Raw genomic sequence first — 25,089 nt, 5'->3', positions numbered from 1 at the left:
CCTCCCGAGCTCCCCCGGGGCGCATGCGCGGTGGTGGCCGCCGCTGCTGCCTCCCCTCCTCTTCCTCCTCCTCCTCCTCCTCCTTCTCCTCCTCCTCCTCCTCCTCCTTCCCGACAGCGGCGGCGGCGATGAGGAGGAGCGCGGGGGGGGGCGGCGGCGGGACGGCCGGTTGTTCGCGCCGCTGAAGGGACACGAAGCAGCGCCGCGCCGAGGCGGGGGCGGGGGGCCCCGAGTCGCTGCCCCCCCGCAGCCCCGCCGGGGAGTTTCTTCCACATCCCCCCCAAACACACCGAGACCCCCCCCGTCCCTCGGGGGCGGCCCCGCGGAGCGCCGCTCCCTCCTCCTCCTCCCCCTTTATTACCCTTTGTGTGCGTCTCCGCCTTCCTCCCTGCGCCCGGGGGCCCTGAGGTGAGTGCGGGGGGAGCGGCGGGGCGGGGGGGGTTGTTTGTTTACCCCGTGTTTACCCCCTGTTTACCCCGGGGGGGCACCGCCTGTCACTTCGGGCCCCTTCCCGGCGCCCCCCGCCCCAGCTTTGTTGTCGGGGGATGCTCCGGGGATGCTCCTTTGGGCCCCTCCGGAGCGGGAGGGGAGGGGGGTGATGGTGGCGGGGGCGCCGGGCAAAGTTCGGGGTGGTGCGGTGGGTGCTGAGCCCCGGCCGAGTCCCAAAAGTGTTGTTTTCCCGGGATAACAGGGAGCCCCGGTGTTGCCCCCCCAGGTTCCAGGCCGTTGTTTGACTTATTGTTTGAGTTATTAAACCCCTGCGGTGGTGAAGGTACAAAGACCACTTGTACAAAGACCCTTTCCCGAGCTGAACTTCCAGGGGATAGACAGTCCAGGAGCTGGACTTGGTGTTTGCAGGGTTGGGATGTGGTTTGGTGGCAGCCCCTGGTTATCGGTGGTGCCCGGCTATATTTGGTCAATGGTTTGTTCAAATGTATATGTCGGGATGTGTTTTTCCTTGGCTTTCTGCTGGGAAGGCCAAGTGTCTCCATCCCCGCTCACCGTGTTGGTCAGGTGCTGCTGGTGGACTGGCCTGACCATGTTTTCTGCTGGTTCGAGGGAAACTTATGTGTTCAAACGTCTGAAATAGGTTGAAACGTAATGGCTTTAAATGTCAAACTAAATTCTGGACTCGAGGAAATGTTGGGAGAAGCCTTCTAGATGTTTGCAAGGATCCAGAAGTAAGAGTTGGGGCATTAACACCAAGTTGAAGTGAGACAGTCCCCTACACGAGTAGGATGTTTATATTGAAATTGCTGTTGTCTGCTTATTTCTGGAGCTTAATTATGTCCTCTGTAATTTCCAAAAGACGGTTGGAGTGCTTTGGTTTGTTTTGGGCTTATTATTTTTGGTTTATTAAGTGCTGAGTGCAGAACCATGGAGTAGGCCCTGAGTGTGTGTTCCAGAGGGGCATCCCAGTTAAGTGGTGGTCAGCAGAGAGTGTGTGTCACTGTGCCTCATGCTGAAGGATGCCCACAAGAAAGAGCTCTCCTGACATGCTGGGCTGTCTCCCATTTCTAGTTTGTTACCCACGTGTCCGGTGGGAAGCAGCAGTTTTGGGGTCGGGCTGGGAAGAGTTGGCGAGAGCCGTAATTTGATGGGGTGGAAGGAGCAGGAGAAGAGCAGAGCTGGATTGATACTGGACAATGTTGTGATGGAGAATTGGAGGCAGCAGCCATAACTGTAGCTCTTTCTAATAGTTTGCTGTTAGTTTTCTTTTTGCTTGTAATAACTTTGGGTTTAAACGAGGTGTCGACACCTCGACAGTGTCAATCCCCAAAATCAGCAGATCTGTGTATAAATACCCGTGATTTAAACATGTGACTCTCTTTTTAGTTTACTACAGGTGGGAGTTGGACAGCAAAAGCCTGTCCAAGAGTAAAGGACATGATTTCATTATTTTATTTCATGACACTGCTGCTTTTCTCAGCCTGAGATCCCATTGATCTGCTTTCCTCTGTGCATGGAAGCCTATAGTGGCTGCAGGATTACATTCCCTGTGTATGTAGAGCTGCAGCTCTGCCCCCAACTTCCACATCCTATAGTGATGTGATACAGTAATTATTACAGGGATTTAACCATCTCCTTGTGTTTTGGGCTTTAAAGTACCTATGGTTTGGTTTCATATGGCTACACAGTAAAATTGAGCAGGATTCTGAAGCTGGGCAGAATAATTCAGGGTTTTTTCTTGCTTTAAATCCTAGAGATAAAATTACTGATAAACCTTCATTTCCATAGGCCTCCAATCCTGCAGCCAAGTCTGTGCTGGAGGGAGAGCTGTGGGGTTGGGGTGGGAAGGGCCCTCTCAAGGAAGCCCTGGTGGGACTGGGATTCTGGGTGGCAATTCCTGCCTTTCTGCAGGCGTAGCACAAAGGGGTCTCAGGCTAGTTTGGGCCTTCTGGCTGCTGTCACAACCTTGCAAGAGCTGAAGGAATTGAATCTTTCAACCTGGCTAGAAAAGATTGTGAATTATCAACAGCTGTAACTGAAAGGCAACACAGTTTCCTTTTGTTTGGGTTCCTAAGCTCTTTTTGCTGCTATTATTGAGATATATACAGGTGCTGATTGCTTTTAGGAAAACTTGGTGTGGATTCTCCAGTTCTTTACCTTTGGGGACAGAATTAATCATTATTTTGCTGTATTCTGGGTCAGTGGCTTCCTGGGCAGATAGTTTGGAATTAGCAAGGACCTGCCATGGCTGTGCTGAGCATAAAGATGCTGTTTAGGCCTGACTTTAATAATGTTTCCGTGGAGTTTGCTGCCATATCTTCTTCCTTCCTTTGTGGACAAATGAATTGGTCTCTATTTGGATTAGGGAGGCGGATGTTTGAGGAGAATCTTTATGATGCAATACCTTCAATAAGTGAACTTTTCCTGCAGTCCTTTCATTCTTGGGCTGTGGAGGGATCAGTGTTTCTCCTTGTTCAAAAGCACTGGAGATCCTGGCATCATCACAGTCCTCTCCAGGATGGATTGCCTTGGGATTCAGCTGGGTTATTTAATTCGCTTTGTCAGTGGGATTTTTTTTTTTTTTTCCTACTGTTCCTCGTGGTTATTCCTTCTCTGTGGAAGATCAGTGGCTGCAATAGAGTCTGTAAGTCCCCCATGAGTTTGTGGATCAGCAGCCAGTGCTCCCTGTGGATGCTCCCTGTGGAAAGCAGCAGGCCAGGTGGGAGGCCCCTCGTGCCCATCTGGAGCCCCACTAATGTCCCAGTGTCTCTCTATGGGCTTAAGAGGCCACGTGCACAAAGCAGTTCAGTCTCATCTGTTCATGGCCAGGGACACAAATTTTGAAAGGGGCTGAGCTTCCTTTGCAAAAATCCTGTCAAAACTTTGGGAAATTCTGTTTGTTCTTTCAGGCTTGTTGGGTTGTCTGAGGGTTTAGTTTTGTTTGGTTGTCCCTGTGTTGGTTCTTGTTCTGTCCCAGTGGAAATCAGAATTACCATTGATTTCAAAAATAAAAAGATACAGGATACATTTATTTCCTTTTTAATGCTCTTATGTCATTAAGGACCTGCTTATTCTTTTAAAGAGTTACTTGAACGTTGGAAACCACAGGCTCTCATTGGCTTTCTTTGTATTTATTTTTGGAACTATTAGTGGAATAATACTGCTCAATCAGTTTCAAATGGGCCTGCACAGGAACCAAGGCTGGTATTAGGGATGAAATTTTGGAAGAGCATTGGAAATAGCTTTCAGGATGCTTTAATTTTTCTCTGTGTATGTGGAGCTAAACGAAGAGGGAATAAAACAAAAAGCAGCAGCTAAGAAATTGAGAAGTGCTGACTCCTTCCCTCTTTTGAATTCCAAGTTCTTTATTATAGCAATTTCTATTTTCTTGATGAATCGTCTAGAAAGGAGTTCAGACTTGGTGCTATTTTTAAATCAAGGTGAAATTTGTCAAAATCACTTGGACTACAATGTTAAAAAGTGTATGAGTACACATGCAAATGAGTTTAGCTGCATACACAAATATGTAAATATACAAATGAGTATCTACAAGAAGTAGTAAAAACCAGGAACTTTTCAGTGCTTCTTTCAGGTCCCTGTGGCTCCCAGGGTCTGCATTGTGAGCCCCTCAGCTCCAGGCTGGCAGCAGCCATCAGTGAGAGCCCTGCCATGGCTATTCATAGAGCTTTGTGAAATGAGTTGGTCATCTGGGTTTATCTGCAGCCTGACAGGTGTTCCCAGCCCCAAAATCTCCATTGCCTCCCATCCTTCCCTTGGGAATGACTGAGGAACAAATCCTGCACTGGGTTCCGTTGTTGGCTCTTTAGGCAGGAGCTGGAGATGCCCAAGATACATTTCTTGTTTGTTTGAGGGTTTTTTTTTTCTGAAATATTCTGTTTCAGGAGCTTTAAATGTGCTTAAAAATGAAGTGGTAAAGTGCTTGAAAATTCTTTTTTATGTTTCTAAGCAAACCTTTATTCTTTCATTTATTACTCTGGTTAAATTCAATGTGCTGTTTATTTTATATATTTTTATTTTCCAGAAAATGTTTTAAAGTAAGCGAGCAATATTTTAAAAATTCTTATCCTGCCACAATATCTGATAACCAGAACTCATAGAAGCAATATATTAATTCATTACTTTGCTATGAGGTAAAATTGAAGCTTGGGCTAAAAAAAAAATATATATATATTGTCATAATTTTTGCTTAGTCTACATTTTCAGTAGCATTAAATGCAGAATTATTTTGGTGTCTGAGTAATCTGAAATGTAAATAGCATCTGAAATATGAGGGCCCTTCGTTTGCAGCATCAGTAGTGTGGCCTCACTCAGGAAAATTCCCAAGTGAGGGAAGCAGAACAGTTGTCAATTGTTTGCACAACAAATCCTGCTGGATCAAATGGTGATATTCCCAACGTTTAGATCAAGGAAGGCACGAGATAATGTTGCCTTGTACCTCACTGCCAAAGGAAACAAACACAGCCTAAGTTAGGAGAAAATTTGGCCAGCTAGAACCTGGGCCTACATATCAGAAACACAGATAGTCAGAATTTTCCATTCATGCTGCCTAATGGTTGAAAAACATGGAAATTCAATTTCACTTGGCCAATTTTAGACTTGGTTTTTAAGCTCTGGTAGATCATTGCCAACGTGTTATTTTGGATTATCTGTTGTGACAAATTAAAGGCTTGATCAAAATCCATGAAATGTTTGGGTTTCTCTTCGTCCTTGAAGCTTTTACTTGTCTACCTCATGTATATCTATATATTTATATAGATGTCTATATATATACACATACATATAGGTGACTGGGTCCACCAGAATGAGTACAAATATCATGTGTTTTGGTTAGACTGATGCTGTAGCTTCAGTCTAACCAAAACACATGAAATAATGAAAATAATAAACATAGCTTTATAATTTTGGTTGTGTTTGTTCCTAATCTGTTTAATATAATTTCAATTTTTTTAACTTTTAAGAGTGATGCAATAAAGCTTTATGCATCTATTTAATTTTTTTTAATATAAGCACACTGTAAATTTAAGGAGATAAATTTTAATTATTTTAACTGTGTGTGGAAGAGAAGCAAAAAAAAAAAATTGTGCTGGATCCTCTCATCCAAACTCTAGATAAGAAGAATTTTTTTAGTATCTGCTAATTCTGGAAGAAAACACTGCAAAAGTGAACAAATGAGATCATTGATTCAAGAAACAAAGTAGTCAGGAATCTGTAGTGAGCTGGTTTTTTTAGAACAGAACTTCCTTTTGTCTTTTAGGGGTTGGGGGCAGGAGAGGGATACGTTGTTCCCTCATAATCTTTATGGGGAAGAGGCTTGGATCAGATTTCAGAGGTGGATGTGTTGGTGATGCATTGTGGTGTTGTCTTGTTGTTCCTGAACGTGCCTGCCTGGAATGGCAAATATTGTGAAGTTTTCTGGCTTTTGAGTTGTTTCTGGAAGGCTCATCCCATGTTTCTTAAGGAGCAGCTCCTTTTGAAAGCAGTCAGAAAATAGGAATTTTCCCCATTTATGCTATGCTAGGAAAGGTTTGGTTTTTGGAGATGCTGTTCAGAACTACTTCTCCTCCTGCATTTTGTGCCAGGGGAGTTGCTGGCTTTGGGAGCTGGAGCCCAGTGGAAGGGTTTGTTGGTGCTGATGGCATCAGAGCCCCTGGCCGTGGCAGGAAAGCCCCAGTGAGAGCTGAACCCTCTGTGGCCTCAGATCAGCCTGGCCAGGGAGCTGCAGAGAGGATCACAGCCAAGCTGTGGCCTCTCATTGCCCCCAGAAATTCCTTTCACTGCTTCCTTTCAGGTTCACAACTGAAAAGACTGGGATCTGTGTTTGGGATTGTGGCTCTTCAAGGTTTTCAGTGGCAGTTTTGTCCTAAATAAGGGCTAAATACCAGAGCAGGTATCAAAATCCTTCTACCACAACCCTTGAATTGTCCAAGCTCAAAGCACTGTTGGCTTTTCCCTGCTAAGATGTTCTAAACACTGAGGGCTGGGAAATCCCACCTGCTCAGGGTAGCCAGAATGGACAATAAAATGAACCAAAAACTAAACCCAAAAATTCCATGTAATACTTGAAACTTGGGAATGATGTTTGAGTTTAAGGACCATGTCCTTAAAAATCTGTCAGTTGTTGGAGCCTTTTAAAAGCCACGTGGCTCCCCTTGAAGTTGCCTGGGTGTTATTAAGTAATAAAGCAGGGCTGTGTCTGTGGGCCAGCTGAAGCAAACCATATCTGGGCTGGAGGCTATTGGTTCCTCACCTCTGTTTTAAAATTAGTCCAATCGTTTGCAGCGTGATTCATTTCTAAAAATGACTTGTCCATCTGTGCAGGGTGCCCTGGCTGGAGCGTTGCAGTGCTGCTGGGGCTTTGCTGGAAGTTGTGTTACTCTCAGGACATCTTGGAGCTGTTGTATCCCACTTTTCTTTGATAAATATGCTAATTCAGGCATTAAGCTGGGTATAAAAACTGTGGTGTGGGTGATTTTGATTTTTGGAAATATCTATCCAATGTTTCTACTCTTGAGACTCTACTAGTGAAAATGTAGATATGAAATCTTCAAGGAAAAAAAACCAGATATAGTAATGATGTCTATTCTGTTTTCACTGCTAAAGTATTTATCAACTTCATAGGTGCTCGATCAAGTCCTAAATCTGAATTTTTATGAGTTGTAGCTTCACAAAGGTCTTGGGGAACAAAACTTTTAACAAAGTAATGCTCCCCTCAAAGTTGGGCAGCTCCGTCATCAGCTGCCCTGTGGGTTCCTGGGGGATCACCTTCCACCTGGAGCTTTCTTCCCAGAACTCTGGGGATTCCTGGGCTTCTCCCTGTGCTGCTTTCCCTAAAAACTTCACAGTTATGAATCAGGTCTTAATCATCTTCTGTAACTCAGGTCCTTTGATGGAAGAGTGCTGCTGAGGATCTGCAGACATTCAGAATCTGCAGAATTTAGGAGCATGTCCCTGGAACTTAAAAGTAAACAAAAAATGAGGACAATATTTTTAATTTTCATTTTTATGTTAAAGGAACTTACATGCCAGTAAAATTATTCCCATGTGTAAGAACAGCATCCTTTTTCTTAAATAATAATTATCAGACTAATAACTGTTGCTTTGTCAGAGAAGGAATATATAAACTTTGGAGAGCCTGTTGTTACATTTTTTTAATTTTCAAAGAAAAAAATCAAAAATAATTGATCAATACTTTCTCCAAGTATTGATTTATGCTAAATTAAACTATGTTTAACTTTATTCAGGGATTTTTTTGATGTTACAGATACAACAACCTGAGAGAGACTTATCCCATAGATGAACAGTGTGAAGTAGATTATTCTCATTTTTAATGTTATTGCATTCAAAAAAACAGTAAAAAACTCTTAATATTCAGCTTTTGCTAATTATTGCAAATAATTATAATACTTTGTGTGGAATTTATTGATGGTGTATGTGAGTCTGGAATATTTCTGTGCAATTATAGAAAAAATGAAATGCTTTTTAGTTTGTCTTTTGGTAGATAGTAGTCAAAGGCATTTGTAATGTAGGAAAATGTTCAGTGCAATGGTGGTGAATGTAAACTGAATTGTTGCTGATGGTGAGCATTAAATTGAGGATGTTATAAAGCATTTCCACCTGTTGTCTTGCAAGAAAGCTCTTTATAGAGGTTTTTATTGAATGTCCCAGTGTTGGGACTTGGTTGTCCTGTGCTCCAGAGGTCTTCACAGGCAGGTAAGATTTTGGGATTAGGTTCTGGATGTTCATCAGAAATTCCCAAATAATTACTGGTTTTTTTTTTTAATCTCAGCATTAATCCTGTCCAGTGTAATCCGTAATTATTCCGTCCTCAATTTGCACAGACTCTCCTGTTGTTGACTTCTGCTTTACTCACCTACTTTATTGTGCCCCAATAGACATTCCTGACAAATTACTAACTCTGAGATGCCCTGGGAATTGTCTGTGTGTTTTTGGGGCAGCGAGTTTATCACCCCACAAAAAACCCATCAGACTTCAGGGAATGCATCCACGAGGCTGAAATATTTTGATTTTTGTGCACAGGATGGCGAAGCCCCTTCAGGGGAGGGGGAGTTCCGTGGAGCTGCAAGGTGCAGCCCGTGGATAACCCTTCCTGCTGCTCTCTGTGGCTTTGGGGTTAGGGAAGGGGGGTTTGGCTCCCCAGGAAGGAGCAGGAGGGCAGGGCTGTAACTGAAAGCTGCTGCGGGGGCCTCGGGGCCGCAGGAGGAAGGAAGCGAGCGGGGAAACGTTCGGAAGAGGCAGAGCCTGGGGAGAGGGGTTGGTGGTCAGGAGCAGTGAAGGGGGATGTGGATGGCAGCAGGGAGGGAAGGGGGTGAGGCAGAGCTGGAGTTTGGGACAGAGTTAGTCAGGGCTGTAATGAAAATTAGGAGAGTCTGGGGAGCAGGGACCTGGGAAGTGTGTAAATTGTTTGCTTTGACAGAGGGGAGCAGATCAGAGAGCCATGGAGTGGTTTGGGTTGGAAGGGAGCTTAAAGTTCATCCCATTCCACCCCATTCCATGGTTGGGTCATCCAGCCTGGCCTTGGACACTCCCAGGGATCCAGGGGCAGCCACAGCTGCTCTGGGCACCCTGTGTCAGGGCCTCCCCACCCTCAGAGGGAACAATTCCTTCCCAAATCCCATCCATCCCTGCCCTCTGGCAGTGGGAGCCATTCCCTGGCTCCTGTCCCTCCATCCTTGTCCCCAGTCCCTCTCCAGCTCTCCTGGAGCCCCTTCAGGCCCTGCCAGGGGCTCTGAGCTCTGACTGGAGCCTTCTCCTCTCCAGGGGAGCACCCCCAGCTCTCTCAGCCTGGCTCCAGCCCTGGGGTCCACAGTATGATGGGAAGGGGAGCTGGTGACTCTTGGTGGGAAAACCCACCTGGCAGCCTTGCTGAAGCCACAAGTATCAAGAATATTTTCACACAGTATCAACCAGAAAGTGCTGCTTAATCACAGCCTTTACATCCAGCAGCCTCAGAATGATTTGAAAAGGGAAGTAAACAGGCCTGTGAGTGTATAAATAATTCCATAATATTGCCACTGTTGCTGCCTCAACTTGGAAGAGCTGGGAGTTGCTGCTGAGCGGGCCTGGCTGGGCAGCCAGCCCTGCTGCTCTCAGACCAGTGATGCCTTGTGCAGGCTGACCTAGAACAGAGACTAGACAGGGCTAAGGGATAAAGTAGGGATTTATCAAGATTCCTCAGTGGATCCACCTTGGGCAGCACAGCCCAAAATGGCCCCAAAATGCACGGCCAGGCACGGGGTCTCTCCCTGGGATCAGCTCTGCTCCATTCCCACCTTGCAGTTCATTGTCCCAGCCCAGCTTTAGCCCAGGCACTCCCACCCTGCTTGTTTTTCTCTCTCCAGCCCACGGGGTTTGTGCTCCTGGGCTGAGATTTGGCTCATTTGTCCTTGGTGCCCAGCTGGAGCAGGAATTGTTTTGTCTCCCTGCTCTGGGCACAGAGCTCACCATCCCCTACGAAGCCCAGATCCACACTAAAGCAGAATAGAATCTGAAAAATATAAAAGCTAAAACCTGAGGCATCATCAGGACCTGTATCAGTGCCCCAGAAATGCTTTCACATCTTGGAGGACTTTGGCCTGGATGTTTGGGTTTCCAGGAGCGAAGTCTCCAGCAGTTCAGTCCATGACTGGAGCTGGGTTCTCCTTTGTCCCACCATGGTTCTGCTCTGCTCCCAGCTCTCCTGGGCAGCCCATCCATGGCTGAGTTTTCCTAGGAAAGCATCCCACTGTGGAGAGGGTGGCTGGAATGCTGTGCATGCCTTGCCTGTGTTGTGTTTACTTTGACTTTATTCTCCTTGCTCGTCCCCTGAGTAAACAATCCTAATCCAGTGCTGCACATCCAAGGCAGCTCTGCTGGATCCTCCCTGCCTTTCTGTGCCTCCTTTTGCCATCAAACTCACTATTCCTAGGCAGGGAAAACCACTGATTTATATGGATTATTCTAATCCAACATCATGCAAGCAAAATCAAAAAATAGTTTGACTACCTAATGATTCAGAAATGCAGACGTGTTGCCAAAAATTTTAGCATTTGTTAGCATTACACTTGAGCAAATGCATTCTGGTAGAGAATTGAACTTCCTTATTTTAACTTTTATCTGTGGAGTTGTAAGGCTTAGGAATTTATTCCACCAAAAAAAAATTATAATTCTAACAAATACAAAAATTATTCTTTAAATTTCTTGTATCTTCCTCTTTTTTGGAATAAGTATTTCTGAATTTATAAATACAGGGACAAACATTTTTCCTTTAAATGCAGCCAAAAAAGTTTCTTCTGTGGTTGAACAGAGCTCTAATATGAGTTAGCATTTTCTACTTTGAGATAATGAGTTGAAGCAGGGCTTTAATGAAATAAATTCAGTGTAGCTTAGTGAGGAAAGGGGGTTTCTCTTGAATAACTCAGTTTCTTTCCTGTGCTTCAATAAAAACAGGAACTAAATTTTTGGAGGAACCTCAGCAGAAGAAGGAGCCAGATGTGTTGATTTTGTAAACATTAAACAATCTGCATTCTAAGAATTATTCTCTGATCCCTTTGAACTCAAGGAGTGACTAAAGGATTTAGTGTCTCTCTATTGGACAGTGTTTTTCTGTGCATTTGCCAGTCATAACCAGAGCCTTGATATTACTGTCATGTATAAAATATCAGGAACAATGGGGGATTTTAATTTTTTGTCACTGTCTTCTGTAATAATTACTTTGGACCTAATACTGGGGGATAATTTTACATAGTCCCATGAAGAATAAGAAAAAGAAAAGTGGTAATTTAGGAAAAGCAGACCTCTTATCAGTGCAGGAACTTGATTTCTGAATTTCATTTCTATTGGATAATGTAAACTCAAAGTACTGATACTGTTCTGTGTTAGCTTCTGGTTAGCTGGAGCTTACTAAAAATTAACTTAATTTTAAATCTTTTTCCTGTTCTACCTGAAAAAAAAAATCCAAAACCCAAAGTACTGTGTTTCTCTCTAAATTACCACAGCTGTACATCTCAAATAAATATTCTCCTATAGTTCTGTCACAGGCAAGAAAAAGGGATTTGTTCAATCAGCTGAAATGAAATTCTCTGCAAACCAGCAATGAGTTCCTCATGCATTTTTCTCATGATTCACTGTCTGATGAAAAATATGTTAATATTTGTTATAATTTTTTAAACCAGATTTGAGAGGATTTGGGGTTTTATTTAGGCTTTGATATAGTAACACACAAGTCAATGGAGACCTTGACATCAGACAGACTGGGAGGGACTTGAACCAAGTGAAATTACCTGTTCTGCATGAATCTCTCAGAATCTTGCTCATTAATAAGTTCTTTTCACTACTCTAAAACGCAAAATTTTAAATTCAATCTAAAATGTTTTGGCTAAAACTGAGGAAAATAAGAAATTCCTGTGACATTCCAGTATACACTATTAAATGGGAAATTCATGGAGTTATTCAGTGTTTAAAAGTGCTGGGTTTGTTTTCATTCATAGCCAGGGAGCTTTGCATTACTTTTACATGATTTTTACTTTATTTTACTTTTTTATATAGAAAAATGATACTTTCTTTCAATTTAAACTATTTTTAGTATTATTTCCTGTGATTTGGTGCTGCCATAAATAATATTAAATATTAATAACATGGTTTGGGTACAAAAAGTTGTAATTAATGTCTGGGCAGAGCGCTGTGTGTTTCTGGAGAGAAATCTGTTCAGGTTTAGGGGAGCAGTTACTTTTTCTGTGTGTTCTGTGGGGTTTTGGGGTTGTTGTCCCACAGGCACCACTTCCCTCTGGGCTGGCTGGGGCTGGTGCCTCTCCCAGAGGTCAGCTGATGTTTCATTGTGGAGTGCAGCATATTTTTCTCCGTGCAATGAAAAAAAGAAGTTTTATGACCTGAGCAAAACACTTTCCCCATTTCTGTAGACTTTTAGTGTCCAAAAGCTTTTCATAAATACAGCTATAGAATACCTAAGGCTATTCAATTCATCTTCTCAAGGGCAAAGGATTTTTTTTTCCTTTTTTGATTAAATTTTTTGGAGAAAGGAAGCTGTCAGAACAGACTTTATAGTTTTGCCTTTGTTGAATTGACACTCTATAAAATTTTATTTTAGCAGATTCGATACGAGAGGGAAGCAAACGATAGACTCCAAGTAGGGCAGGGAAGAAAGTTGTAGGTTATTAAATCTTTTCAAGGAGAAAAGGAAGTAGTTCAGTGTGCTCACAGAGGTTCCTGTGTCAGCAATTGGGAAGCCTGGCAGGGATTATCTCCAGGCAGCAGCAGGTTAAGGAGGACAGGGTGGGAAGGGGATGCTGAACTTCCAACAAGAAGGAAATTGAGATATTTAACCTGATTCAGAGCTGGGTTTGCTATAGATCTCATTTAACTCTGCAGGGCTTGTGAGAGAGTCTGGAGAATGCAGGTTAAAAAGTGAATTTCAGTGCGTTGAAGTAGATGTCTTAACAGAATTGTTAATTTTATTAGAATGAATGTAGCATTAAGGAAAAATGATAGCAACTCAGCAGGTAAATTGGAGTCATTTAACATTTAACACATGGGTTGGGTTTTGGGGGAGGGAGGGTTTCCCCCCACCCTGCTCTCCATGGACACCCATCCCCAGGGGAGGGTTTCCATCCCACCCTGCTCTCCATGGACACCCATCCCCAGGGGAGGGTTTCCATCCCATCCTGCTCTCCATGGACACCCATCCCCAGGGGAGGGTTTCCATCCCATCCTGCTCTCCATGGACATCCATCTCCAGGGGAGAGTTTCCATCCCACCCTGCTCTCCATGGACATCCATCTCCAGGGGAGAGTTTCCATCCCACCCTGCTCTCCATGGACACCCATCCCCAGGGGAGGGTTTCCATCCCATCCTGCTCTCCATGGACATCCATCCCCAGGGGAGGGTTTCCCCCCACCCTGCTCTCCATGGACACCCATCCCCAGGGGAGGGTTTCCATCCCACCCTGCTCTCCATGGACATCCATCCCCAGGGGAGGGTTTCCATCCCACCCTGCTCTCCATGGACACCCATCCCCAGGGGAGGGTTTCCATCCCACCCTGCTCTCCATGGACACCCATCCCCAGGGGAGGGTTTCCATCCCACCCTGCTCTCCATGGGCATCCATCCCCAGGGGAGGGTTTCCATCCCACCCTGCTCTCCATGGACATCCATCCCCAGGGGAGGGTTTCCATCCCACCCTGCTCTCCATGGACACCCATCCCCAGGGGAGGGTTTCCCCCCACCCTGCTCTCCATGGACACCCATCCCCAGGGGAGGGTTTCCATCCCACCCTGCTCTCCATGGACACCCATCCCCAGGGGAGGGTTTCCATCCCACCCTGCTCTCCATGGACATCCATCCCCAGGGGAGGGTTTCCCCCCACCCTGCTCTCCATGGACATCCATCCCCAGGGGAGGGTTTCCATCCCACCCTGCTCTCCATGGACACCCATCCCCAGGGGAGGGTTTCCATCCCACCCTGCTCTCCATGGACACCCATCCCCAGGGGAGGGTTTCCATCCCACCCTGCTCTCCATGGACACCCATCCCCAGGGGAGGGTTTCCATCCCACCCTGCTCTCCATGGGCATCCATCCCCGGGGGAGGGTTTCCATCCCATCCTGCTCTCCATGGATGTCCATAGAAGTTTTGTTGAGGGCTGCCCCTGTACTAAGGAGCTGGGCAGGATTAATGGGATTATTTTGGGGTCCCTTGGCCCCAGGGTCTGTGCCACGCTCTGTCAGCTCTGTTCTTTGTGCCAGCTGAGTTGGGTGTCTGGGGGTGAGCTCAGGGAGCCCCTGAGCTGGGTGTGTGCCCAAAGCTCAGCAGCATTCCCTCCCAGCAGGATCCACGGGCTGTGCTCCCATCCCTGGAGCTGGCAGTGCCTCTGGAGCCAGCTGGGTGTGGGTGGGAGGTGGAGCCAGGTGAGCCATGGAGGCTCTCAGAGCAGTCGTGTCCCTGCCAGTTGGGACTTGTGGGAGACTGGCAGGGATCAGGAGCACAGCCCTTCACTGCAGTGTCATTCTCACAGAAAACTGCTTTTTCTTTTAGGGGATTGTCCTGACTGTGCTAGGGAGGGGAAATCAGAGAGATAAAATCCTAGAGAAACATTTGTATAGTCCTACATGGGACTTGGCTGGGAGAATTCCACTTGTCCTGTGTCTAGGCAGGGCAATGAGAAATGTTCCAGCAGGCTGACAGCAGGTGAACGTTATCCAGACTGCAGCAGTTTGGGAATCAGACCTTCTGTTTTGGGAAGTTGTCATTTCTGCAGTCATGGAGACGCTCATTAGACATCTCACATTCAATATGCAGCTTATTGAGCAGTTGGCTGAGAATGATGAGCAGAACAATTGCATCTTGAGGGAAAGCTGCCATTGGAGTGGATGGGCTTCCCTGGATTAGTCATGGACACGTAATTGTTTAAGTTTTTTAATTAATCTGATGATGCTGCTGGACATGGATGCTTTTCAGATGGGATGGGGTAGGTGCAGGTGGTTTAGGGTCGTGCTTTTGCTTAGTGTGAAGATCTAGAAGGAGCAAACCCAGTGTGGTGGCAAGGATGAAATCTGTGAGTTTATTTTTTATATGCTGGTGTTAGAAACCCTTCAGTAATGAGGTGAGATGGGTGCCATTCCCCAATTCTTCTTCCAAAACCTCAAATGGCATTGCATTAAGAAATAAATAAATAACAAAGCATGAAATGAACCAAAATACATGGGATAATGTTCTTGTCCACTGATAAGTTCATAGTTAAAACAGTGAAAAGAAAAATTGATGTAAAATTGTACCCTTGGACACATTCTACTAAGGGTCCAGAGTAGTCACTTTTTATGCACTGAGACTTCAACTTAATTCATATATTCTACAACCTAAAGGGGCCTGGATCAATGATAGAATTTACCCATTTAGACCTTAGTTTCTATTTTTAAGTAAGTGATATCTAATATTTGGTAGGGGGTTGGGAGCATCTTGTGAAGAAACATTTATCTGTAACCATTTTGGGTTCTAAGGCCAGAATGAATATGGGAGAGCAGACCAAATTTACAAAATATCAGTCTGAGCACAACAAAAGGACTGGGACTTCTTTTCTTTGAGGTGTTTTTTTGTTGTTGTTCTTTTTATCTCCTAACTGAAAAATGCTCCAGTTCTCCCCCACCCCCCAAGTGAAAGAAGAATTGGAGTGCCCTAAGACAGGGAGAGAAGCAGAAAAGGTGAAAAGCCCCGAGCAGCAGGGCAGAGCAGAGGAGGCCATAAAGGGTTTGTTGTGTGGTACACAGGTTGTTAATGCTGTTAATGATTGAGCTGTTTATGGGGGATTACAAAGGGATAGGAAACGACTCTGCTCAGGAATTCCACTGAACCCCAGAGACACGAACAAAAGTTTAGCAGGATGCTGGACTGGGACTGGGCTTTGCCAGCAGAAGCTCCCCAGAGCTGGTGAGGAGCACAAACACAGGTGGCTGCAGGGTCACCCTGCTTTAATGGGCCACCGGAGGTGTCCCCGGGGCCAGAGGCTCCTGGGACACCGTGAGTCCCTGGCACTATTGAGTTACAGCATGGTAGGGTTACAGGAGCTGGGAGTTCACAGAAATATGCTGTCATACTTGCTAGACCTGTACATCGAGTTTGGGGGTTGGGCATTTTGGGGGTTTGTTTTCTAGGGGGTTTTAATAAATGCAAACTTCCTAAATATCTGATAGGTAGATATTTGTTATTTGCTCTGTTGGGAGTCCATTTTAGTTGTTAAAGATCAGGAACATAGTTTTGCTATTGGTTTTATGAATGCTTTGGACATGCAGCTTGTTTCCTCAGAAGTGTAATGTTATGGTGCAAAGTTTATAAACTGGAAGTCCCTTCTCCCATTTTCCCACATCATAATCAAGTTTACTGCAGCTCTGGCTGCTTCTCTTCTGGTTGTGTTTCAGGCTCAATGACTCGGGTTCTTGGGCTGTGTCCCCACGGGTGGTGACCTTAGGGAGGGCTCTGAGGAGTGCTGGGACTTGCCCTGTGTTGTGCTGTTGCAGTCTGAAATCATCCTGTGCTGCTCACAAACCCATCATGCACAGTCTGATCACCAGGGCTATGTTTAGAAATGGAGGAGGAACCTTTCCAGCTCCTCGTAGTAGAGATGGGAAGAGGAGGAGTAGCCTCTTGTCATTTCCCTGCAAAAGAGGCTCCCCAGTTTCTAGGAACATTTCTGGTGGTGTTGAGTGGTTTGATCAGCCTCTGGCTGTGTTCTCAGTAAAAAATGCATCTTTTTGATGTTTCTCCCAAAGCCATAGACTTGTCTTTACCCTTATTAGTTCTTGGGTACATCGTGATGATGATTCTAGATGGTGCAAAGTGGTGAAAATGATCCTTTGAGCAGTGCCAGGTTTTAGCATTAGAAGGTTCAGGGAATACTGAGCAGAGAGAAAAGTTGGAACATGCTGGCCATTGTAGTACTCTAACATATCAAATTACACACACAACACCCCCATTTGTGCAAAAAACATTAATCCAAACCACTTGTTTGTTGTACATGATTTTACTTCACCTATTGATGATCCCAGGTCTGGAGTGAGACATCTGGGAGTGAAACTCCTGGCATATTCCAAATGGGAATCCAGCTTTGAGCTATGGATCAGGTTAGCACCATTTACATGAATTAGCAAAACCCATCAGCTGCCAACCAAACTGCTGCAAGCTGCACTTCTGGCTGGAAGTTCAGCCTTCCTGGGGCTAAGCTGGGTGTAGGAACTCGATTGCAGTGGCTGCTGCAGCAATTTGAGCTGGCTCTGCCTGGGAAGGGAAGCACTGGCTTGCAAGGAAGCTCCCAAGCCTTGGAAGTTGTTCCTGCAGCAAACTGTGACAGTGTTTGGTGTGCAGGCTCCCTGCTCCTGGCATCCTGGCTGCTGGCTCTTCATAACCTATGAAATACAGAGTGCAAGGATACAGGGGTGAATCCATCAGTCTGGGATAAATGGCACTGGTTTGGGGGTTTCTAGAAGTTGTGCAAAACTGGATGTAAAATGTTGCATTAAACCTTGGCAGGCAGCAATGTGCCACTTTGCTTTTTCAGTTTGGGTTCATCTGTGAAGGGGATTTTGGAGAAATAATACTCATTTTTTCCCTTCCTCCAGAGAAAACAGAAATGTGCTGCTAAAAACTGGTGATTTTTTTACAGCTGTTTTGGACACTGGGGAGAAGGGGCAGTGGATGTGTCTGAATTCTCTCTGGAGCATTTCAGGGTATCATTTAGGAATATTTCACCGTACAGTTGTGTTCTGCCAAAGTCACAGGATCCATACTCATAAATAATTTGTGCTTTTTGTGAAGTGCCCTCCTTTAGAGCCTGCTCTGTTCAGCAGCAAGTGCAGAATGAAGCCTCACATGATGCACGTGGGTTTAGCAGTTGATGAGCAGCTAATTAAAAGCTGCTCTGGACCTGGAAGGAGGTGCTGTGAAAGTGTGTGTCCAGGAAAACAGACCTGAGGCCACCCAAAACATCTCTTGGACTTCTGGGATGGAGCTGGAAAGAATTTCCCATTTGTCCCAGTCAAGGAATGAGTGATAGTATCACGTTTTCTATTTTATGTGTGCATTATTTACAGATTATTCATCTCTGCCTCTTTCTCCCCAGTACAGGAAGTTTTGCTGGCATTTAAGTAGCTCGTCTCAATTTGGATTTTTTTTTCTTCTTTCTAAAACCCAAAGCTTTTCACTGCAAAAGAAACCTAAGGGAAAAATTCTCTGAATCCAGGATGTGTGTGCAGAATGATGGCTGGGTGTCCACCCACAGATTAAAACATTCCTGCCAAGGGTAGCTCTGTTCAGATACAGCAAAATAGTTGTGTGGGGATTGTAAGTGGTAGAAAGTTGTCATTGCCTGCTCTAAGAAAGTACAGAAGAGAACAAAAAGCTGACTTTAGTTTAGAACTTGAATTAAAAGCCACAGAGAAGCAGGATGGAAATCCTCCAGCCTGCAGTGGCATTTATTGCCCAGGATAGAGATTTGTGTTATTCCCTTTAAGAGGCTCTGCAGGACTGTTTGTGTCTGAAGTTCTGTACCTGTTACAAGTTTTTGATGTTGCTGCTGGAGGATGAAGTGGGTTCTCTTGTAAGTTCAGAGCTAGAGCAGCCTGAGCTCTCCTTGGCACTTCTGTGTCTGTCAGGCCTGGCAGAGGTGTTGGGAAAATCCTCTCACCTGCATGTTGGGAATTGCAGGCAGCTGCTGCTGGGCTGTGCTCCAGCTGAGAGAGGAGCAGGGCTGCAGGTCAGGGCAGGGGACTGTCACTCTCTGCCCCCCTCAGGTGAGACCCCACCTGCAGAGCTGCCCCAGCCCTGGGGCCCAGCACAGGAGGGACCTGGAGCTGCTGGAGAGCCCAGAGGAGCCAGGAGCTGCTGCTGGGCTGGAGCCCCTCTGGAGCCAGGCTGGGAGAGCTGGGGGTGCTCCCTTGGAGAAGGGAAGGCTCCAGGGAGAGCTCAGAGCCCTGGCAGGGCCTGAAGGGGCTCCAGGAGAGCTGGAGAGGGACTGGGGACAAGGGTGGAGGGACAGGAGCCAGGGAATGGCTCCCAGTGCCAGAGGGCAGGGATGGAGATCCCTGAAGTGTCCAAGGTTGGAGCAGCCTGGGGTCCCCGCCCATGGCAGGGGATGGATCAGGATGGGCTTTAATGACCTTTCCAACCCAGAGCCCAACTTCCAACCCAATTCCATGGCTTTTTATACCTGGTGCTTCCCAGGATCCTGCCCTTACCTGTGCAGGTGTCACAGGGCTGTGATGCAGCCACCTCCTCCCTCCCTTTGCCCCCAAAGCCCAGGTGCAAGAATGACACTGGTTTTTTGAGGTTGGTGCAGAGCCTCCCCTGTGAACACCTCCAGTCACAAATCAGTCATTCCTGGCAAGACCCATTTGGATCCTACCAAGACTTTTCAGTCACCAGTTGTGTGTTCAGTGCTCTGTAACACAGAAATACAAATTTCTCACAACCCTCCAACAATTTGGGAAGGAAACAGACACTGCAGGTGTGTCTGGAAGCTGAGTTTGTAAACCCAGAGAAGCTTTGTGCCAGAACCTTTTCTGAAACTCAAGGTGTGGCAGCTGCTTTTTAATACCTGGTGTGTCTGATTTGAAACCATCACCATACTATTAATTAAAGAACTAAGAAGGGGGTGGTTGGTATCGTGCTGTAGTCCCTTTGGAAGCTGGAAAAGTGCCTCTGGATACAGGCTTGAGTCAGTGCAGCTGAGGTGGAGATGCAGTCCCTGAGCAGGATGCTCTTGGCTCTGCAGTGATGTCTCTGATGGACACAGGGGCTCATGGTGGGGTTTTTCACATTAAGATGACAGGAGAAGTAAACTGGGAGAGCTTTGTCCCAGTGATGTCTTCAGGAGCAGTGAAGTTTGCATTTTCAGTTTTCCCATAGAAACTTCCCAAACTTTAAAGGGAGAAGAGTGTTTCATCCTTCCTTATCTTTCCCTCTCATTGCCTTTTCTGGCCTAGGCACTTTAATATTTTAAGAAAGGGCTTCAGCATTTTGGCATTTTTAATGACACAATCCTTCAGTGGGAAATAGCACTTAGGTGTGGGATCCTTGCTGGGGATGGGAGAGAAGAAGGAAATGAAAAAGGTGTCAGTCACCTTGTGCTTTTTCATGGAGAGCAGAGCCAGGTCTCCAAAGGAAATGGGAGGAGAGGAGCTCTGCCATGAGCCTTTAGGAGCCAGATCTCTTCATCTCAGTGCTCAAGTGGCTCTGCAAGGAGTGCTGGCCTGGAAATGGCCAGAAATTCACCTCTGCTGGGTTCCAGCAGTCTCTGGGATTCCTTCTGTGGGCCTGGAGCAGGCTGAGCTGCAGAGGGACAGGCTGGGACACGCTGGAGCCACTCGCTCTGCGCTGCCTCTGCCAGGCTGGGGACAGGGAATCTGGGTCATGTCTGTCTGTCCATCCCTCAGAACTGCAGCCTTGGCTCAGCCAGCCACACCTGAACAGGGGATTTCCTCCCCTGTCCCTCTTTTCTTGCCCAGCCACCCCAGAGCAGGGGCAGTGCAGGGGGATCCAGTGTTTGACCAGAGGAAAAGGCTCTTTGGCTGTTTTGGTAGCACAAGAGATTTATTGCTGTGACTGCTCCTGACAGGCAGCACTTCCTGGGTTTAGGAACTGGAAAATGAGCGTGGATGCCTGTGTTCATCAAATATTTAATTACAGCCTGTCGATGGTGCCATTACCTGAGCATAGGTGAGTGTCTGGAAGCCTGAGCTGGGCTCTTTTCCATGGCCAGGATCCTCACATCCCTGCCTGGCCTCTCCCCAGTGCAATTCCCAAGCAATTTCTCATGTCCACGTGTCTAATCCACAGTCATTCCAGGCTATGGTCATTATGTCCTAAAAAGAGAAAACATTTCTAGTCCAAAATAACCAAGGTTTACTGAAGTCATTCATATTCACACTGGCAAATATCCAAATATCTTTCTTTTTGCCTACTTCCTTTCCCATCCTCCAGCCTGCATGGGTTCTTTTCCTTAAGGAAAATAAACTTTCACTTCTAGATTTCAATGCATTTTTATTGCTGTAAATCTCAAAATAGAAAGGGAAAAGACCTTCAGGTGAAAATGAGAATTTTAAAAGCTGATTCTGTCCTGGTTGGGACATTCATTCCTTATTTGTATCTTCAGTTTTAAATATGCAAATTTATTTATTTTTATCCTGCTGGAGCTGCCTCACAGAGGCAGCGTCAGAGTGGTGGTTTATACCTGAAGAGGGGTTTTTGTGTGTGGAATTCCTGGAGCTGTGAGATATGTTGTAATCAGATTGGAATTTGGGAAATGTATAGGTCTTTCAGGAATGCATAGCTCATGTTGTCATCGTTTTTCAGCTCTCCACCATCCAAACTTTGCTTTAGCTAATGCAAGCCAGATGGGTTATTGCTATTTTATACACTAATATTTGTATTTAGGGTTTTGTAATGGTCTCTGCTAGTACTGCTGAGGCAGTAGGAATTGTATAATCATGATTAAGGAAATTTTTTTTACTTCAGTTGTTTTGTTTGTTTCTCAGTGCTGGTTATGGATCAGGTGTTGCAGAGATTTGGTTATTTTATGTTTTACTAGGGGAAAAAAAAGGTTGCTTAAAGATGGATTTCTGGTCTGCTTTGGGAGATAGAAACAGAGTGGTTTATACAAATGCAATAAATAAATAAATAACTCAGGGAAAAAAAAAAAACCTGCATGTGAGTACAATACTGCAGGAAACATGAGACAGCAGAAAACCAGCCTTCCTTGCAGAAATACTTGATCAAGCATTCTTCTCCCCTGAAGTGAAATTCAGATTAATAATGGTGACAGTTGTCAACTTCAAACCACCATCAGTTTTCTAAGCTCAATTACAATCTATTTTCTTTGTAGATAATAATTCCAGATAAATATTGCTAAAAGCAAGCCCGAGCTGAGGAGACAAAGCAATTAAATCCCCCATGAATTTGTTTACCAGTGTCACACGGAATGAATCGACTGTAAGTTTCCATAGATGATCTGGAGGTGCTGGGGAGAGCCTTTTTGTGGAATATTGGAGAGGGGGAATGTGCATTCTTTGCTGGAGTCACGTGCTTAATGAGACATTATGTAAATGATACTTTCCATGACAAAAATAATCTTGGCTGAGTTCTGTGGTGATGCCAGGGCTGCCTTGGCCATGGGAAGGTAAAAAATGGGAGGAGGGAGGGAGACACAAGTGGGCAGAGCTCTGTGAGCAGAATTTCAACACCAGCACTTGCTCATTCTCTCCTCTTAAACAGTGCAACATCAGCCCCATCCATGCAGGAGTACATTTTAGCTTGAAAAGATCAATTTTGAACTCTTTTGGTTTTCAAGATAACCTTTCAAATGTGTGCCAGAGCAGCCTGGAGTTCCAGGAATACAAACAGAATCAGTGCTTCTGCCTCAAACCTCCCTGAATGGCAAAGCAGCAGCAAGAAAAAAAATTGTAAGGTTGTTTTTTTGGGTTTGATTTTTCTTTTTTTTCCTTCAGGCAATGTGAACATTAAGACAAACATCTCGATTTTTATACTGTTTGGAAAAATCTGTGAGTAGGAAGGCAAGCTTCACTTCTGAATATCCTTAGGTTGTTATTCTTTGCTGTAATTATTTTATGATACCTTCAGAGCACCTGATTTGGTTTTTATCTTTTGTGGCACTTTGATTTTTTGGATTTTTTTTTTCTTTAAATGGTTTCAAGGCTATATCTATTGCTGTAGCCTCATTGTACTTAAGAGGCAAAGAAAAAATATGTCATTTGCCAAGTGGCAGCTGAGAGATTAAGTAACTTGCTCAAGTCAGTGTCAGAGTTGGGATTAGAAATCTGTTCCTGCTGTGGTCTCTGAAAATAAGATTATGTTACTTGTGCCCTGAATTATAGTCAAATAAAAGAGATTTTAGAGCCTTCTGTGGTAGGTGTGTCCTGCTGCCATTTGACATGTCTGGGTAATAAATAGGAGTTTGTAGATGAATTTAGTGGGAATTTTGAAATGGATTCAAGATGTAGCAGGATTTTACCCATGCTGCTTTGTGGGTTCATCATTTTTTTTAAATCATGTATGAAATGTTAAATTCACCATGTGAAATTACCTGGTCAGGGCTAAAATTACAAACAGGGTTTGGTCTGATAAAGGGCAGGGGGAATTAAGATTTGAGGCAATAATTAAGCAGCATCATTATGCACATCACTGTACTCCTGAGAGGAATTAACATCAAAAATAATAAAGGAAATTTCTGCTGCTCTTTAGCATTTTTGTGTTACAAACAGAGTAAGGAAGGACAATTCAGGAGAACTTTTTAAATGACTGGGATCTACATCTAAGGAAAAGACTTTCAAAGCAAAATGTTTTTCAAGGTTGTCACTATGCTGTCTAAATAATTCCAGATATCAACAGAGTATGAAAAAAATAGTCTCAAATAAGGTTATTTAGCATCTCTGGAAATTAATGTTTTAGTGAAAACTTCTTTGGTGCTCAGGATACTGAACTAGACTGATTTTTTTATTTTAACACCTTTTAAATTTTGGTCTTTGAGTAAAAGTAAATTGTACATAGATATATATAACTCAGTCAAAAAGATGAAAATGGGGAGTCAACAGTCTCAAAATACAGGTTTGTCAAAAAAAGTGGCCCAAATATCCCTTCACTTTTCTAATGGACAGAGAATTGGTAATTTTTTAGTGGACTTTGAGTTTGTCAGAAGAGTGAACAGTGCTCAGGTGAAGAGCTTGAGTCTGCCCAGGTTTGAGACCTGTGCTAATTGTTGCTTTACAGGAGATAATAAAACAGAGCAGGGCTTTAAAAGGGAAGAAACCTCTATTTTTCTGCCCCTTCTTCAAATCTTCAGAGTCAGCCCATCCTTTACAAATATCCCTTATTTGTGTTTCCTCTCTGGACTGGTAACTATCATGCATTCTTATCTTAGTGTGAGAACAGCTTTTCTCCCAAAAAACCCCCAAATTTGTCATCAGAATCTTCAGTGTCTGTGCCTCACCTGGAGGGCTTTGGATCCCTGACACATCTCCATGACTTTTGGGGAGTTGGGGAGCCTTTGGAGAAGGATGGAAGTTCTTTCTCTTTGTTTTTTATTATTTGCAAACAGCTTTTCCTTTCTTTTTGGTGTTTCCTGATGTCCCAGTGAGCAGGAGGAGTGAATGTTGCAGTCTCAGAGGAATGACTGGGAGCAATAACCCTGCAAATCCCTTCCCAGCATTGGGAAGAAGAGGAACATGGCAGAAGAACAGAATCAGGATCATTTAGGTTGGAAAAGCCCTCTCAGACCATGGAGTCCAACCATTCCCAGAGGTGCCAAAGCCACCACGGCTTTTAAATCCCTCCAGGCCTGGGGACTCCACCAGTGCTCTGGGCAGCTCTGCCAAGGGCTGGACTTGTTTCAGTGGAGTTATTTTTCTTAATTCCCAGTGCAAACCTTGCTGCATCCCACGTGTTGGAGTGGATGTGGCAGAAGTGGGAGCTGTTTTGGAGCTCGCAGCCCTTTCCCTCGGCGCGTCATTAACAGGCACCGGGGGTCTGCCAGCGCTCTGCCGTGTTTGCGTGGCTAATTGAAAAAAGGAGGTGTGTTTGGAGCAGTCTGGCTACACAAAATGAGTGTGGGAAAAGGTTTGTCTGGTTGTTAAGGACGTGTTGGGATGCCAGGGGAGCATATGGTCCGTGGTGAAAGGTCCGGGGCGCGCGCGGCTCAGCCGGATTCCCAGCGCTCTCACTTCCTTCCCCTGTGCTCCCGTCCTGATCCCACCCTCCCGCATCTGTGCCTGAAAAAGTGACTGATGGCAGCCCTGCGTCACTCTGAATAGAATGTGAAATTTATTCCTGTTGGGAGAGGGCTGGGGATTACAGGAGCTGAGCACACGCAGAGGCTGCGAGCGAGTCTTCCTGACAAGGGTTTGTGGTGCTGTAATTGCCAAGTCGCTCGGTGAAATTTCAGCCATGTAAATTATGTCTGACTCACGCTCGCAAGGATTCAAAGTCAGCTTTTAAAAGACACTTTTTGAAGTTTTCGGTGTTGCAGACACACGGCTGAGGCAAAGAGCAGAACATGCGAGCAATAAACAGAAGATCAGCAGGCTCTGAGCTTTCTTGGCAGTTGTATAACA

The 25,089-nt window shown here is 45.1% G+C and overlaps 1 protein-coding gene across 2 annotated transcripts in view; it reads left to right on the top strand.

Annotated features, from left to right (window-relative positions):
* Positions 1–275: 275 nt before the first annotated feature.
* Positions 276–25,089, top strand: part of MBD5 (methyl-CpG binding domain protein 5) — a 120,350-nt gene continuing 95,536 nt past the window's right edge. For both annotated transcript variants that reach the window (XM_050976646.1, XM_050976645.1), the window contains exon 1: positions 276–408. The gene's annotated coding sequence lies outside the window, so the exon portion shown is untranslated. The remainder of the gene's footprint in view (positions 409–25,089) is intronic.

Source organism: Serinus canaria, chromosome 7, assembly GCF_022539315.1.
Source record: "Serinus canaria isolate serCan28SL12 chromosome 7, serCan2020, whole genome shotgun sequence".
Lineage (NCBI taxonomy): Eukaryota > Metazoa > Chordata > Aves > Passeriformes > Fringillidae > Serinus > Serinus canaria.
Note: the sequence above shows the minus strand (reverse complement) of the source record. Positions and strands in the feature narration are given on the sequence as shown.